Source organism: Trachinotus anak, unplaced genomic scaffold (assembly GCF_046630095.1).
Source record: "Trachinotus anak isolate AG129_WGS33_773 ecotype Australia unplaced genomic scaffold, CSIRO_AGI_Tana_v1 ptg000028l, whole genome shotgun sequence".
Taxonomy (NCBI): domain Eukaryota; kingdom Metazoa; phylum Chordata; class Actinopteri; order Carangiformes; family Carangidae; genus Trachinotus; species Trachinotus anak.
This window is the reverse complement of record NW_027273879.1, coordinates 554,248-571,928: the sequence shown is the minus strand read 5'-3', so window position 1 is coordinate 571,928 and position 17,681 is coordinate 554,248. Positions and strand designations below refer to the sequence as shown.

The 17,681-nt window shown below is 42.1% G+C and overlaps 1 protein-coding gene and 1 long non-coding RNA gene across 7 annotated transcripts in view; one reads left to right on the top strand and one right to left on the bottom strand.

Moving 5' to 3' along the window:
* Positions 1 to 10,024, bottom strand: part of LOC139611140 (myocyte-specific enhancer factor 2C-like) — a 29,911-nt gene extending 19,887 nt beyond the window's left edge. For 2 of the 6 annotated variants that reach the window (XR_011686268.1, XM_071465514.1), the window contains exons 1-2: positions 9,806 to 10,023; positions 6,100 to 6,182 (exon numbers count right to left, since the gene is read on the bottom strand). The gene's annotated coding sequence lies outside the window, so the exon portion shown is untranslated. Of the gene's footprint in view, positions 1 to 5,690; positions 6,061 to 6,099; positions 6,183 to 9,805 lie in introns of those variants that run through there. The other 4 variants (XR_011686269.1, XM_071465513.1, XM_071465511.1 and 1 more) reach the window with 4 other exon arrangements.
* LOC139611143 (uncharacterized) lies at positions 6,190 to 17,681 on the top strand. The gene is made up of 3 exons (XR_011686271.1): positions 6,190 to 6,338; positions 10,999 to 11,123; positions 13,769 to 17,681. It is a non-coding gene; the product is annotated as an uncharacterized lncRNA (long non-coding RNA).

Below are 17,681 nucleotides of genomic sequence, written 5' to 3'. Positions count from 1 at the left end.
TGTACCTGATAGACTGGTCAGAGTGTAGCTTCTCCCTCTGAGTCACAGAGCTCCACTGTTTCCAAAAACTATTAAAAACCCATCACCATGTTCCACTTTAAGAAGTCAATAACAAACTGGACTGTTGAATCAATGAGTCAACTAATTGCTTTGTCAATTGACAGACAAATAAAATCATAGTTTTCCAAATAACCCATGAAACAAAGAGGTCAATCGTTCTGTTTCCAGCTCCTCAAACCTGAAAAGTTACTGCTTTTCTCCATTTTATATTAATTTCAATTGAAAACTGGAAATTTGTGATGTGCATTTTGTCTGTATTTTCTGTCATGTTCCAAACTAAGCAGATGATCAATCAATAGTTGCGGCCATGACAGTCTGCCCTGCGGATCCTCACCTCTGCTCCATTACTTTCCGATCCTGGTCTCTGACAGCAGGAATGTCTGAATATGAACTAACGGCTTCTGACATTGAGAGATAATTGATGTGTTTTGCCACAACAAACCACTCTGATTAAACGGAGCGATGTGATGCAGCGAGCAGCGACACGCCAGCCGGAGAGCGTTACATGAATATCTGGAGCCTGAGTCACGCTGCCTGTGTGAGCCTTCCTCGCTTCAGGAAAACAGCACACGGATCAACACGGTTTAAATTTAGAGCGCTCGCAGACAAGCACACTCAGCATGTTGTAGTAAAGGGGAATTTCAGGCCAAACGGAGACGTGAGACGTTGAGGGAAGATTGTGGTAAACTTTCAAAATCAGCATGCCAGTCTGTGTGTGTGTGTCTGTGTGTGCTGTAACTGTCGATGTGATTTCATGTGGAGTTTGATCTTTTCCACGATGACAGCAAATCTCCACCCAACTCACCCCCCTCCCTCACACACCCACACGCACGATCCTCCCTGCTATTAATAGACTCAGTGTAAAACAGAAGGACTCCAAAAATAAAGGAATGAACTTTTTACCCCAAACAACAATACGACTGGTTTCTGGTTCACAGACAGAGAAAGCGACTGTTGAGCAGAGGAAGAGATGGAAATCAGCCATCTCACGCAGTCCTCAGCTGCTCCCTCTCTGTCTCTACGACATGCCAATTATTTTCCAACACGCTGAAGCTCAGACACAGAGTTTGACTGTGTGAATGTGTGTGTCTGTGGTGGAAGATGGACTCAGATCATTCACTTAAGTAGAGGTACTAATACAACACTGTAAAAACACTGCAAGTAAAAGTCCCATGTTCAATATATATATTATCCTGAATATTTAGTTAAAGTAAAAAAGTAAAAGTACTCAACAGAGAAGTGGTCCCTGGGAGTGGTAAACTTATATCACTATAATATATCTTTAGATTAATGTTACACAGAGAAGATCAAATGTTTCAGCTTGTTAACGTCCATATGATGTTTTTATATAATACAAGTGTTTCCACCTTGAACCAATGACAGTCTCATAAAAACAGATTCAAATAGGGATTCATACGTCAAAGAACCTGAGGAACCAATCCTGTCAACTTATAAGGACAGGGGGCGGGGCTAAATAAACCTAAAACCTTGTCAGTACAGAGAGCCAAAGTTAGCATTAGCACAACCACTAACACTGTGTCAGCCACTGCCAGTTACAAGCTAACAAACCAGGTAACGTAAACGATTATCCAGAGAGTCGCAGATTAGTTTTGTGATAAATGACTAATCAGTTTATTGATTAACTGACTCATCGTCGAAGCTTAACTTGTACAAACTGCTGCACAGTTTAATTCTTTACATTGAGTTCTTTGTTTTGAATGTAAAAAACACAACATTTCCCTCTGAAATGTAATGAATTAAAAGTCCTTTAATGGAAATACAAGAAAGTACAAGTACAGAACTTGAGTAAAAGTACTCAGTCAGCACCACTGTTAGCCTATGTGCTGGACATTTATGAGGCAGGGACAAACAACTAATGGGTGATATGTGGCAGTGGTATTCCTTGGCAGGACACTCTGCATGTCTCTGTGTCCGACAGCCAGGGACGGTGTGGGGGAGGAGGGGTCATGGACAGGGGGAGCAGGGCTCTCCTGCCTGGGGCTGACAGACAGGAGGTGGATGGACAGCTGTGAATGGTCCCCATGTGATTCCCTCCATCGCTGCCTCCTAGTGCACAGGGGACTTTCAGGAAGCCTGGTGTTTAATCTTTTTTAGATCTACCTGGAACTGGACTCTACATCGATTTCAAAACAAGAAAAGCTGAGCTGGCAAAACCAGACTATTTCTAACTGAACGTAGCTAATGAATGTTTTAAAGCTATAAAAGGCCACCGAGGCATCAAGGCTGCTAAATTAACAATGGATCAAATGACTACGTGTAACGTGAGAGGTGTCAGTCTTACAGATGAACCCACAGAGAATTATCAACCATTATTGTTTTGGATGAGTGTCACTGGTGTCATAGGCAAACAGGTTCTGATAAACCCACTGTCCTCTACCTGCAGACAGACTCAGAGAGCAGCTAAAGAGCTGGAGGAGACCAAACACTGAGCTAACAGAAGGAACACTGGACTGAGATCCATCAGGTGGACATAACACAACGATGCACAGCGCGCACATTATCTTGTAGTTTATCTTCAAAGAAAGCAAAGGTTTGGGCACATTTGCAAAACAAAAACTAAACTCTGGACCAACCAAATGTCCAAGACCCAAAAGATATTCAGTTTTACTTTGAAAAGACAAAGGAAAGCAGTAAACGTTTGATATTTTTGCTTAAAGGTCACTTTTCCTGTGTTTTATTTGAGTTGATATTCATAACAGACTCTCAAATCTCTCCTCTGATTGGCTGACTGATTTCTGAGTGATCCAATAAAAATAAAGGAGATTTAAGGAAAACACTCAGAAAAGCCAAATCCTGTAAGGTTGGATGGTGGGTCCAGGTAGGCGGGGCTTGGAGCGCGGCTTAGAGCAGTGTCTGCTTTATTGTGACATCACAAAGTTCCAGGTCCTGAGGGCTGGTTTCAAGGCTCAGTTTCTGAATACAGGCTGTGTGCATTTCTCTGTGGACTGAGGCTTTGATACTTTCACAGTATTAATATAGAACCATGACCTACTATATAATGAAAAAAGACAAGGACATCTCACTTTATACAATATGGGACCTTTAAAAAGTGACCTAAACATGTCACTCTAATTGGTTCGGCTCTACTGTGTATAATGGAGGATTTGTATTTTGTTCGGTTAATTAAAGGCTTGTCGACCTTTTTCAACTTCATTTACTGTGTGAGGTCAATGAACTCTGAAAGTGATTGTGAAAGATACTGGAAACAGATAAACTGATTTATTAATCATTCAGATTTATACAGATAACCCTACTGATGAAGCCTTGTTGGTACAAACTCTTTAGGGCTGTGTAACCACATGACAGTCACTGAAAACCTCAGTAATATACAGTAAACACTAGATTTCTGACTGCCGGCAGGTATTGGATCCACCGTTCGGCCGCTCACATAAGTCCTCCTCTGTGTGAGACCCTCTGACGGAGGTTACAGCACTATACTGTGTGTTGAGATCTGCCTTTATTACTGTGGAGAGGAGCATGAATGCAGTCGAGTCTCAGGCATCTAAACTTTTGTACAGCTGAGTGTTTGTGGTGGCAAACATCAGCATTTGTAGATTATACGCTTGTAGACACAGGGGGCTTTTCAAGGTGAACATGAGCTCTTGAATAAAGGCTAATAGCTGATTTCTGAACACACGTGTGTTATCAGAGAGCTGCACTAAGTTTTTAAATGTTTAGATGTTTGATACGAGGCAGAGAAACGTGACGACAAATTTCAAAGTGTCTCATCAGCTTTAAAAAAACAAATACAGGCTAAATTACTGGTCAAAGTCACTTTAAAGGTCTCAGATTCAGAAGCAGGTAACCTGATCTAATACATGTGGTTTGGTTAGGGACACCCCTCTATAAGCAGTGAATGAGTCACTTTGTGGCACAAACACCACGTGCTCAGCATAAGTGACTGATATCACACTGACATCTGCAGCGTCTCTGTAGGGCACAGCCTCGCTCTTGATGGTAAACTGAGCATCTGTCTTGATTTTCAGAGAGAACAAGATGATACAAAACTAACTAATGCATTTACTCTTTCAACTCTTTTCTTTACTACTTTTGCCAACAGCTGTCATATGCCAGTTAGAGTAGATGAAAGTCAGTGTCCAAAGTGGAAGCACGAGTGAGTATTTTCAGCAAGACACAGTTTCCTTCAAGCATCAAATCTTTGTATTATTACATTTTACACCTGAAACAATAAGCGGAGTGAAACAGCCGGTCTCCAACCTGAACAACCACACAGGTGATTTTGTTCAACCCTCTGATACGACCCACAGCAGTGTCTCCTGAAACCACGCCCCCACAGCGGCAGGCGTACTGGACCTTGGCTGTCATGGTTACAATGAAAAACACGCAACCTGTACGACGTACCTACCTATAATAAAAAACAGCCATGACTTGGTTGGGTTTAGGTAAAGATGGTGATTTGGGTTAAAATAAGTTCTTCCTCAACATTAGACAATCTTTGTTGTCATGGTTACAATAATAACAACGAACAGTCATGGATGATAGAAACAACATAAACTGCTCCTGTCACATGGGAATCGAACACCGCTCTCCTGGGTCATATTCATCCATCCACCCCAACCTCCTCCTGACGTGGACTCTGTCGCTCTATAAACTACGTCACCGCACTTTTCCCTTTGCTCCTGTCATCATCACTACGACCACTAGATGTTGCCTAGCAACAGAACCTGACTCTGGGTCATAGTGACCTGCTGAGAGACGACCTGTGGGCTCGTTTTTACAGAACGTCAATCTCATATTAAATCAATCAACAGAAAATGAATCAGTGACTCTTTTGATCACGCCAGTGGTGTCATGTCCGTTACAACTTGGCGGAGGGCTGCGTTGATGGGGGCGTGTCGCTTTAGGTGCCAACGAGTTGATGAAAGTTCAGGCTGAATAACAGGTGAAGGTTCGTCACGTTGGAAAAAAAGGTGAAAGGAGATGAACAGAAAAAAATGAGCTCTGTATTTCTTAAAAACCCAGATTCAGATAAACAAGGCTGGAATACCAACCTGGCAAAACCCCCAGGGGCCCCAGAAGCTTGCTCTACCACCATAATGGTTCCTGCATCTAGTGGCCCCTGGTCTAGAACAGGGACCCCTTCTCTAAATCTAAGCTGTTTGACTTTTTGTTGACCACTTTGGTTGTAAAGTGTTGAGAACTGTCTGTCTGACAGTTTTCTTTATCAATAACCAACTGATCACGGTATAAAATGTCAGAAAATACTCATCCATCTGTGATTATTCCCTGAATCCCAAGATAAAATATTTAAATATCTTCATAGCTTCAATTACAAAACCAACAATTTGAGTTTAGCATCATAGATAACTGAGAAACTGGTGAGTGTTGACATTTGAGAAGCTGGTACCAGTGAGTGTTCAGCACTGATGCTCAACAAATGACTTAAATGATTGATCAATTATTAAAATCATGCCAGCTCAAAATTGCTGGCTGGGTTCAGGCTGCCTCAGGAAATAATGAAGCTCCACCAGCAGCAGCCTCAGGAGGTTATTCCAGCCACGCTGCGGATAAACGCCTCAGAGCCCGTGGATGGAGCAGTATCATGGTTTCCATTAACTTTCTCCAACAGGTCCTGTGCGCTCTCTTACCAGCTGCTGCTGAGGCGGACAAACACGCCGCGCTTTCTCTCCTCATGTGGCACCAAAGTTCCGACTGTGTCCTCCAGTCTCTGCCGGGGGGAGGCGACCGGTCCGCGGCTCCGCACCGAGCCTGTTACCCGCGCTGCTGCTCCGGGCTCCAGACTAAACTACACCCGCCAACAAAAGCCACTGAAACACAAGTTCTCCAGAGTGTGAGGAGGGTGTTCCGGCCTGTCCTGACCCCCTGAGAAGATCCGCAGACCCGGGGAAAAGCGGGATTACACCGCGTCTGTTTGTTTCCTGTTGTTTACCGAGAGGCATGTCCCCCGCATCTCCCTCTCTCTCCCTCTCTCTCTCTCTCACACACACACGCACGCCCGCCCACGCACGCACACGGCCCGGGGTGCCCGCAGCTTACCTGTGCGCTCAGTCCCGCATGTCCTCCGTGGCTCTGCGCTCTCTCCGTCCCGCGGTTCAGTCCATCAGGCTGTCAGCGAGCACCTGGTGACGTCAGGAGGCGGCAACATCACAGGCGCACACGCACATACAAACACACGCACGGACACGCACACAAAGGAAAGACACTGAAGCTCTCAGACGCAGAGGGTGAAGCATGATGTGCGTGAACAGACCAGAGGAACCAAACTAATCCATCAGGTGTGTTGTTCGATTTCATTTGAATTCATATTTCAACAGGTATAAAGTCTGCAAACTGTGAGAAAACAGTTTCATGTGACACAGTGTGAAGTGGACCTCCCTCAAGTCTCTGCTCAGGGTCACTACCGCCCCCCAGTGGAAACCACGAGAACCCACCCACTTATCACTTTCATCTGCTCCTCCACCAAGGGCGTTGGTTTGGTGTCATAACACACACACACACACACACACACACACACACATTCATTTATCAGACTTTCAAATGTGATTAAAGTTATATTAGTAATACGCTGATTACAATCACATTTGGTCCCTTAAATCAAAATACAAATACCACAGTTTCAAAATATTCTAAAAGTAAAAGTACTACATCTAAACTACATTTAAAATCTACTGAAGTAAAAGTACTACCAGCAAAATGTTCTTAAAGCATCACAGTGAAAGTAAAACTGTGTCCTGTGACTGATCTAAATAATTTAGTGCAGTGGTTCCCAACATAGGGGTCGGACCCCTCCAAAGGACAGTAGATAAATCTGAGGGGTCGACAGATGATAGGAAAGAAAAAGTTTTGATGAGCAGATCTGTTTTCAGTTTCTGGGCTTTTCTCTAATCCTTGATTTTGTTGTGAAATTTGGGATAATTACAGTTATTTAAATGAAACTATGTGAAAAGTTTGGAGGAGGAATCACTCTACAGTGGAACAGTTAACAACTCGTAGACAGTATCTATCTGTCTGTCTCTCTCTCTCTCTCTCTCTATCATGTGTGCATGTGTCACACAGATGAAGGGGTGATGCAGGAAGATGAGGAGATGAGGAAGTAGGTGACAGCAGAGAACAGAGAACAAGCCAAAAGACAAACCGCAAATTGAGAAATTTTTGTGTGTTTCCCCTTGAAACCAACCAAACAGTGACATATGAAGCTGTGGGTGGGTCAGTGGAAAATATGATGTCACAAAGGTCATCACCAAACAGCTTTCAAATAGTAAGTATTCAGATCCAGAGGAAATCTGACTCCTTTTTCCCTGCAGGGGGTGGATACTGAACTTATATTGTTTTGGCCAATTGGGGGCAGCAAAAAAAAAAAAAATTATAAAGTTGATGTAGCAAACAATGTCACAGCAACATGATTATGATCATTCGTGTGTTGTGCTGTTTGTGTCACCTGATGAATCTCAGTCCAGCGTTCCCTCTGTTAGCTCTGTGTTTGGTCTCCTCCAGCTCTTTAGCTGCTAAATGCTCCTCTATGCTCACCAGCTGCTCAGACTGAGTCTGTCTGCTGTTTGCTGCTGAGCAGGTTGAGGACTGAGGGTTTCTACAGATGTTTCTCTGAAAACATCTGCTGCGGTGAACAGAACAGAACCAGAACAGTCAATTTGTCAAAAGTAAAACCAAAATAATGAGCTGAAAGATGCTAAAATGCTTCATAGAGCTGATGGTAACTGAAGAGTTGGTGATAATTCTCTGTGGGTTCTTTACACATCATCATTTGACCTAATGTTAATATAAAAATATTGATTAGTGCATCTTAAATGCTCCATCAGTGGTCACCTGTAACTGCACACAATAAAAACATGTGTACAGGATTTTGCTCCTGTCATTAAGAAGTTATGTTAATCCATGATTATACCTATATATATATATATATATATATATATATATATATATATATGTATATATACACACACACACACACACACACACACACACACACACAACATAGTCTATATAATATACTGACTGAGCTTTTTAATATAAAAATGATTCTCCATTAGCCTGCACAAGACACATCAAGCCTCTTCTTCTCTATTCAAAGGAGAGGAGATTATTAGCCCAGTATAGCATCTTACATGATTAAATTGATCTATTTGCATATAATGTGGGAAAACAAGCAAGAAACACAGTTCAGAAGCAACATTAGTAAAAGTTATGTGTGGGTGTTATTTCTTGACTTTGGAAATATTAATGAAGACTGTGAAACACAGAAGACCTAATTTTCATTGAAGCCAACAACATGAATACAGACTGTTAAGCTGCTCTTGTACCAACATACAGGATTTTTCTGCAGCTCATAATGCGGGTCAGATATGTCTGTTATTCCAAAAGGTTCCAGTTTCATTTTATTCATCAGCAGCAGTGTTTTCATAGAAATGCACTATGACGAAGAGCATGGATTGCATCATACAGCAGCTGTAAAGCACAAAATGATGATGACTAGTTGTCTTTATAACTAAATACATTAGATTTTTGTCTTCTGAATTTGATTAAAAAAAATAAAGACACACACAACTATATGCAGAAATCTCAGTCCTGCTGTCAACAACATCCTAAATGATCTGTTCTGGCTCATAACAACATCTGGAACTTAATGCCAAATACAATCAACCTCATTTATTCTATATTCAAAGAGCTTAAACACATCACATGCTTTAGACATCAATGACTGAGCCTGTTATGTTTGGGTAACTACAAGATATGAACAGAACATCCTCAAACTGAAAACCTCAGACCACGTAACTGACCAAGTTATCATGTCAATCAACAGACTACAAGCCAAACCACAACTGTCAGAGGGAAAATGCATAAACACGTATAAGTTACTCCTCCGTACCCACAGCTGCTGTGTACTGACCGACAAAGAGAGCCACATTTAAAGCTGCACGAATCAATATTTTTATATTATAATAGATCAAATGAATGTGTAATGTGAAAGGTGTCACTCGTAGTGACAAACCCACAGAGGATTATCATCGCAGTAACCTTCAGCTTTATGGAGCTTTTTTTTTTAGCATCTTTCAGCTCATTGTTTTGGTTTTACAACGACTCAGTGCTCTCATCAGCTGTTTTCAGTAAAAAAATCTTGATAAATGATCTGGGTTCATATATAATGATGTTAAACTCAAAGAAAAAGTCATGTAACCGTCCCAAGCCTCGTTACGCCACACTGCTACAGGATGTACCTGTGAGTCTGTCTCAGTAAAACCTGAGTTATAGAGTCTGTGTAAAGGTAAAAAGGTTTTAATGAAACAAACTTTACTGAGAAATATATCAATAATGTTAGCAGTAAGGCCTCTGACTGACTTTCATCATGGCCTCAGATTTAATCCATGAGGTGTCGCCATTTTGACTGCATCAAATACTTTGAAACTGTGAACCAGTTTCAACACAACTGGTGAACATAGAGGAGCATTTAGCAGCTAAAGAGCTGGAGGAGACCAAACACAGAGCTAACAGAGGGAACACTGGACTGAAAATTGTTGAGTTTCCAGAAACACGACTTAAAATCAAAGCTAACGTTTGCTCCATATCTGCTGGATGAGCAACTGTTTGCAGCAATTCAGCATTCAGTCTCTATCTCCAACCTCTTTCTGCTGCCCAGTGCTCATGTTTCCCTTCGTCTGTCCACCACCATTCAGCCATAATCTAAGGTTTCATACCCACGCATCATCCGTCATCACCGTCCACTCACCAGCGCTTTTTGTTCTGTCTTCACCTGGAAGGTTCCCCAGCAGCTCCAGCTGTGGGTTTGCTCAGTCAATCCCTTGTATCAAACAAGAAAAAGGATTTTAAAAAAAAGAAAGTGAAAGAAAGGAGGTGATATTAAGCCAGACCAGCTGGCTTAGAAGAGAGGGGGACCCAGAGCTGGGCTGCGTTTGGATCTGAGCTCTCTCGACACTGAGCAGAGGTAGTCTACAGTGATCAGACCCTGACGCTCAAACACCGGCCCCTCCCTCCCATCAAACTCACACACACACACACACACACACACACACACACACACACACACACACACACACATACTCTCATCTCTCCCTTACACTCATACCCTGTGACCCCCCCTGTGTCCGAGCTGGCCGAGTGTACGTCTGTGGAGGAGCCCGATCACCTGTCGCTGCCACTCCCGGTATATTTAGCTCTGAGGTGTCAGTGATGCTGCCTGTATGTGTGTTTGAATATGTGTGTGTCTGAGTATGTATGTATGTGTGCGGGAGAGAAAAATGTGTTGCTGACACTCAGGGCCTCTGTGGGCCTTGGTGTAAGAGCCCAGGATTACTGCTCCAAAGGCCGTCGGCTCTACACATTACACCGGGAGAGAGAGAGAGATCAAACCTGTGAGCTTGTCCTAGATATCAGCGCACCGAGCATCTGCTTGGCGGAGGATTACCCTCAGCTGTCTGCTCCTGTCAGCCCTGAGCAGGAGGAGGGAAGGAGACCGACTGACTTCCATGATCTATGAATCCATCGGATATCAGCGCAGAAACACGGCTGAATCACTGAAAAGCCCCAAACAAAACACTCCCACTGGTTTCTACAACAGACACCAAAGGAGAAGACAGCTGACACACAACTTCCTGTGTGAAGTCATACAAAACATTTGTCATGCTGACAACATCGTGTCGTACAGCCAAATGACATTTGGGAACACACACATTTTGGGAAATACACTTGATGATTAGATTAATGCCATTCTCACATCTGCGTGCAAACAACCAGCCGATTAGCTTAGCTTAGCATAAAGCCTGGAGCTCTACCAATGAGTTACATCCTGTTTGTGTAATCTGGACAAAAACCAAAGTGTCAAAATGACAGTTTGTTATGTTAAACCAATAAACAGCTCGTCTAAAAAAGAAAATTAATCAGCAATTATTTTGACCATTTCAGTTGTTCGTCAAGCAACAAGACTACATGAGGGTTTGGAGCAGAAACAGTCCTTCGTTACAACATCACAGGAGGCTGCGTTGGTGGGGGCGTGTGAAGGTGAAGGTTCGTCACATTGGAAACCAAAGGTGAAAGGAGATGAACTCAGTATTTCTAAAAGGCTGTTCTACCAACCTGGAAAAGTCCCCAGGGGCTGCAGACGTGGCAACTTTACTCTATTTTGCATCACTGAAGTAGAATATCAACCATGGATCCAGCTTCAAGACCTTAACTGTTTTATCAAATTGGTTAAATATTTTCTGTGTGTCAAGTAATTAACAAACAGAAAACCTGAGATATGGTCATATTATTCCATCATAGGAGAACTAAGGTAACTATGGGTCACAGTAACCTGCCGCCCTTTTTTACAGGACAGTCTCTAACATTCATGAAGCAGTTCACCTTCACCGTGGTCCCGACTGCAGGTCAGAAAGTTTAGTCAGAGAGAACCTGGTGATGGAGAGGAAACATTTGGAGCGTAAAGGATAAATCCACCTGAAAATAAATTTTGAGCTTGATTTCCTTCTCACAACACACAGAGGCAGAGACGAGGGCAGATTGTTATCGTTCAGGCTTGAAGGAATGTGTGAATCGCTCCGGTGTGTTACAGCTACATTTCCCCACCGTTGATTTGCATCCATCCTTTACCTCCTCCTGGAAAAAAATATGCCGTTCTTTTACCCCCCCCTCCTGTGAGCTGTTTAGACTCCTGTCTGCACCAGTTAGACTTGAGGAAAAGGGGGGAGGAAATGAAAAGAGGTGGAACTGTTTGTGCTTCACCCTGTTTTCAGGAAGCCGCCAAAACACGGGGCTGAAATTGAATTATGGCAGATTCAAGCTGTCAGTGAAATAATTCTAGTTCTGGCTCGTTTACAGACTGAAACAAACCTTCAGCCATCAGCTGAAGCCTTAGTCCACCCCTAAACCCCCGCCCCCCTCAGCCCCATCACTGCCTTTCAGAGTTTAAATGATCCATTAGGTTCAGTTTTACTTTAACTTGCTGTCCCTTTGAGCTGGGAGGAGTAATTCCCACAGTGCAGGGCTTCCAATAAAGATTTTATTGATCCTAAAAATGACAACAATAGGAAAGTGACTTTGGATGCAGCCATTGTCTTCTTAGATTAGAAAAACCTACTAATGGTTTTTAAAAGTATTTCACAAAGCTCACAGCTAGAGCATTTTGACTCTGATGAAAAAATTAACTAACTAAACATGAATGTTTTCCGTGTTTAAAGCTCCACAGTCTAAAGGTAGATGTCCATGTGTTTGTGATTATAAAGCAGGTCTAGGTTCTATATCAATACTGTGAAAGTATCAAAGCCTCAGTCCACAGAGAAATGCACACAGCCTGTATTCAGACACTGAGCCTTAAAACCAGCCGTCAGAACTCCTGGAACTTTGTGATGTCACAACAAAGCAGTCAACGCCCTCAGCCACGCCCCAAGCCCCGCCCATCTGAACCCACCATCCAACCTTGGAGGTGATGGTTTTACTGAGTGTTTACCTGAAATCTGATATATTTTTACTGTATCACGCACAAAACAGTCAGCCAATCAGAAGAGAGGCTCAGATCCTCTCTTCTGATTGGCTGACTGACCTGTTGTTACTAGAGCTGCAGAGAGAAGCCTGAGAGAGGAGATGTAAAACTACACTGAGATGGTTTTTGGTTCTTAAAACCACAGATATATCTTCTGATGGTGATCAACACTTCAGATAAAACACAGGAGAAGTTAAAATATTGGACCGTTAAAGTTAAATTATAAATACAATACATATTGTTCCTATTTCTTTTGTTTGTGTTTTTATTTGTGACACTTAACATTACTAGAAAATGACGACCACTGTTTCTCAGTTATTGTTAAATAAATAAATGTCATCTGAGAGAGCAGAGAAGACTCAGGTCTGTTTGTCCTGGAGTTTCAGGCTCTACGTCCTCTTGTCTCAGACCGGTTCAGTGATGCTTGCATGTGCAGTTTATACAGTACATGTATGTGTGGGTCTGTATGTAATGTGTAACCATGAGCTTGTGTTTGCCTGTGTGCATCCTGTGTAGGCAGATAGTGTAGGAGGAGCTGGATGAGGTGTCACAGGAACATAAATAAGCAATCACAGAAGCAATAAGCTCACTCTGAAGAGAACCAGATGTGTGCAGAGAAAATATTTTTACTGGAGGCACAAAGTCTTCAAACATCCTCTTAAACTTGTCTGCAAACGTGACACTTTTCTTTCCACCTTCTTCCTCTGATGAAGATGAAGACGGTGGAAACAGACTCCTTCATGGTACTTTAACTGGATCAGAAAAGTCACTCAAAGTGTGACAAGGATATTTTTTGGTTTTTGCACCAGGACTGAAACATTTTGAGGAAGGGTTTGGTTGTTTTGTGGAGAGTGGGAGAAGGTCCGCTGCTGTGTGGTGCGGGCCGGGTGAAGCTGGGATATCCGAGAGATGAAGTTACTGTGAAAGCCATGAGCGTGTGTAAACTAATCCATCCTCACCCAACTGCCAGGCATAGTCCACGATCCACAGCATGTCTCGAGGCATTCCCCCCTCATGTCTGAGTCGACCCCCCTCGTACACCTCAGTCAGGAGTTAACATTTCTCTCACTGTCCGTGACTCAGTTTATGTAATGATTTGTTATATTGAACTCATCAAGAATTGGTTATAATGCTGTTAAATTTTTTAGGGCATTTTTCTGTCTTTATTTTATTATTTTTATTTTATTTACTTGACAGTGACAGTGAAGACAGACAGGAAATGTGGGGAGAGAGCCGGGGAATGATACTCAGCAAATGGTCCGGCCAGCTGGGAATCAAACCAGAGACCCAGGGTATTTACACCCATGTGGGTATGTGCCCTCACCACTCCACGATCAGGTCGCCCTATTTTGTTATTTTACACTCAGAAAGAACAGAAGTATGAAACAAATATTTACAGTAACTGTAAAAATAGTTGTTAATTAATTTAACTTTCTGTCGGTCAACTAATTGGTTAATTGACAGATTGTGATTGTTTCAGCTACAAAGTGCATTAAAACTATTATTTTTATTATAACTGGCAATAATCTGCTGATTACTTTCTGGGTTGACTGATTTGTTGTTTGGTCTATAAAATCACACAATGACACACGTCCATCACAGTTTTCTTTGTTAAACCAACAACTAAAATATTCATTTTACTATCACAGAAGAAGAGAAGCTGCAACCAGTGATTTACAGTTGACTTCTTTACAGTAATAACACGGAGCAAAGAAGAAACTGTTTGCATTATGACTTTGTTTTGTGAATTTAAAGTTAGTGTTTTTTTCCTGAGTGTTGTTGCCTGTATTGTCATTACTGCATTTATGATGTGTCTTTGTTTGGGAGGTAAAGATGCAGGTCTGAATTAAAGGGAGACATAAAATGTAAGTAAAAATATTGCAGGATGCCTTTTATGTCAATTAATTAATCAACCAATCATTTCAGTTCTATTACAGTATAATATAAAAAGTGAAGAAGAAAAAACAGCAAAGCTTTATTACATTTTTCTTTCATATACTTTTGAAAACACTGATGAGCTGCTTAAGATGCCAGTCATTTTACAACCAGGCTCCACTCACGGTGGCCATGCAGGTTGAGGTCATTCTTACGGGATGGGTCAAAGGTCACGGCCCCCACCTGGACATCAGTGTCACACGTCCAGCTGACACGCGTCATGAACACTGAGAATCATCCTGAACACTCACACGTCTCTGCTGTGACCATCATCACAAATCCCAGTGACTGATGCGCATTGTTTCTACATGAATGGAGCTTCATACCATCACAGATCCAACCGAACCTGGCTGTAAACAGCCCCCCCTCCCATGTTCCCTTGTCTCAGGAGGGGTCAGAGGGTAAGTGTTGTCACATGGTCAGCATAGCTCGCCTAATGACTGACAGGTGGACACGAGGGCTGAACTCTGACTCTGGTTACCAATCAGACGCTTCAGAGGCGCCCACTGAGCAAACATGAGAACATGTAAACCTGTGGTTCTGTCCACACAGGCCAGTGGCGGAGGAAGTGCACCGGTCCTCATGTGTAAAAATACATCAAAAGTCCTGGAACAAAGTTTTTTGTTATTTGTTATTTTTGTTATCTAGATGCCAAACACACAACTGCTGTGTGGTGGGAAAAAACAACAGTCATCGCTTCTTCAGTGGCTAAAAGGACGTTAAAAATGTACCCAAAGACAAGGACCATTTATGGACTTCCTGAAAAATTCAACTTTTCAAGAAATATATTGATTTAAAGTAGAAATTTGTGACTTCAGTAAGTTTTGACAAATTGTACATCATCATATTCATCAGTGATTTCTCTTCATTTAATAATCACCTGAAGTTAAAGTACAAAGTGGCATAAATCAATCTTTTACATATAAAACAAAGAACTTTAAAAATATGACACATATTAGAGAACGAATCTACTGAACACTCAGACTGTTTGTTGATCAATAGATTTGTTGGTTAGTTAACTATCAGAAAATTACTCATTAACTGTATCTTTAAATGCATTTTCCTGATAATACTAATGTGCTTTTTCTTCAGTACAATTTTGAATTCAGGACATTTACTTGGAATAGAGTATTTTATAGAGTAGTACTTGTATTTTTACTTCATAAAGGATCTGAATACTTATTCCACTGCTGCTCTGTTTTGTAAATACTGTACATTCTGCATGCAGAGATCAGATTTTACTTTAAGAAAACAGACTGATGATCTGTCTCAGTTGTGCAGCATCATAAAGCCATTTGTTTATGATTGTGTTTCTCTTATGGCCGGATCAACATGCAGGTATTTATTAATAGGATGTTGTTTCTCAACCTTCCCTGCACTGAATGTCCCAGTTATAGTTATGATAAATAGTAAACAGAATCCTCAAAGTCAAAACTACACCAGTGTAGAAAACATCAGTCAGTGTGCTCTCATCCCATTAGCCCATCTAAATCTGGAGCCTAAGCTAACCTCTGCTATTACCCCTAACCAGAGAGCAATCAGACCCTGGCGAGCTTCGGCAGACTGGGGTATTTTTAGAAGTCTCATCAACACAGATGATTACCAGCAATATGAAAGAGCGTGTGTGTGTGTGTGTGTGTGTGTGTGTGTGTGTGTGTGTGTGTGTGTGTGTGTGTACTCAGAGTCATATAGTGGAAACCACAGGGGGGCGACTTTGAGGTTGTAACTGGGGAGGAACTGGGTTGGTTTATTTCTGGAGCATGTGTTGCTCCGGTCCAGGGACCAACAGCTGAGCATGTGCCAGTGCAAGGGCAAGTCATGATGTCTGTCCCCGCAGCGATGACCAGATGCAGGTTCTGATAATCGACATCGCTGCTGACCTTCAGCCTGAGCGCACATACTCGGTAACACAATCCCTGCAGTGTGTGTGTGTGTGTGTGGTGTTTTGCAGCCTTTTATTACTGCATCACTTTCATTTGTCTCCCACAGGAGAAAACCACGAGTCCTCTGCTCTGTCATTGTGTGATTGGCTCAACTTGTTACCAAAGCAAATTGGGTTAGCAGACCACAGCCTGTTGTGAGCAGCAGACGGGGCCCGGGACAGATGAAAAGTGAAGTTGGGGATGTTTTCATGTTGAACTGACTCACGACCAGGGGCCTTCATCTAAATCAACATGTAAAGGTCTGTGGGAGCCAAATGACAGGGCGCGCAGCAGGACCCGCCTAAAGGGGCTTGTGGTCGGTGTTCTGCGTCTGTTGTGAGCAGCGGGTTCATCATTTCAACACATACGTCATCAGCACATGGGACTAACGTACACTGTCGGGGTTCGAGGCCGCTGTGGTTTTAAACATCAGATATTCAAGTGTAAAGTATCTGTTTTATCATCTGGTGCCATTACATCATATGTTGATGTTAATGTGACAACACTTATTAATTAGACGCTCAGCTGCTCCTCACTTCAGCGGTAAATCAGGAACTGATTATTTACAAAGAGAAAGTGAAGCTGGTAGTTTCTGTCTGACCTGCTCTGAATGTGAATTTCTTGATGGTGCCTTCAAAGAGCAGAATATAGTGAATGTACTGAGACTGATTTAGGTTTGAAGTGGAGTCACGACCGACTGACTCCCTCTGCTGGACAATTATCAAACAGCAGGAACCAGGTGGCAGCGGAGAACTGAAGGAAATCCTGAGTAGTGAAATAGTAACCTGGACATAAGCAGAGTTGGACATATCAAGACTCCATGTAAGTTAATCTGAATAAAGCAGCCTTACACAGTTTAAAATGTTACACATACATTACAAACGACAAAAAAATGATGTCAAATAAACACAAAACAACGTCAAAGACACACAAAACAAAGAGACACTGAAAAGACACAAAACATTACAGAGACATAAGACGTTATAAGACGGGTGTTACACATCTGTGTCCAGCGGCACATTGTCTCACAGTATGTCCGTGGCTGTAGAGTATGTGCAGATATTTAATGATGTTATTGAACTGAATTCACTATTAGAACATTGAACACTCAGATGACTGTGAGAAACAACAGCCATGACTCAGATCTTCCCTCGGATACGTTTTCTTTTTTTCTTTTTTAATGTTCCATCTCTTTTTGAGATGTTGCTGTTGGATTTAAACTAAAAATCCTAAATAAAGCATCTACAAAAAGA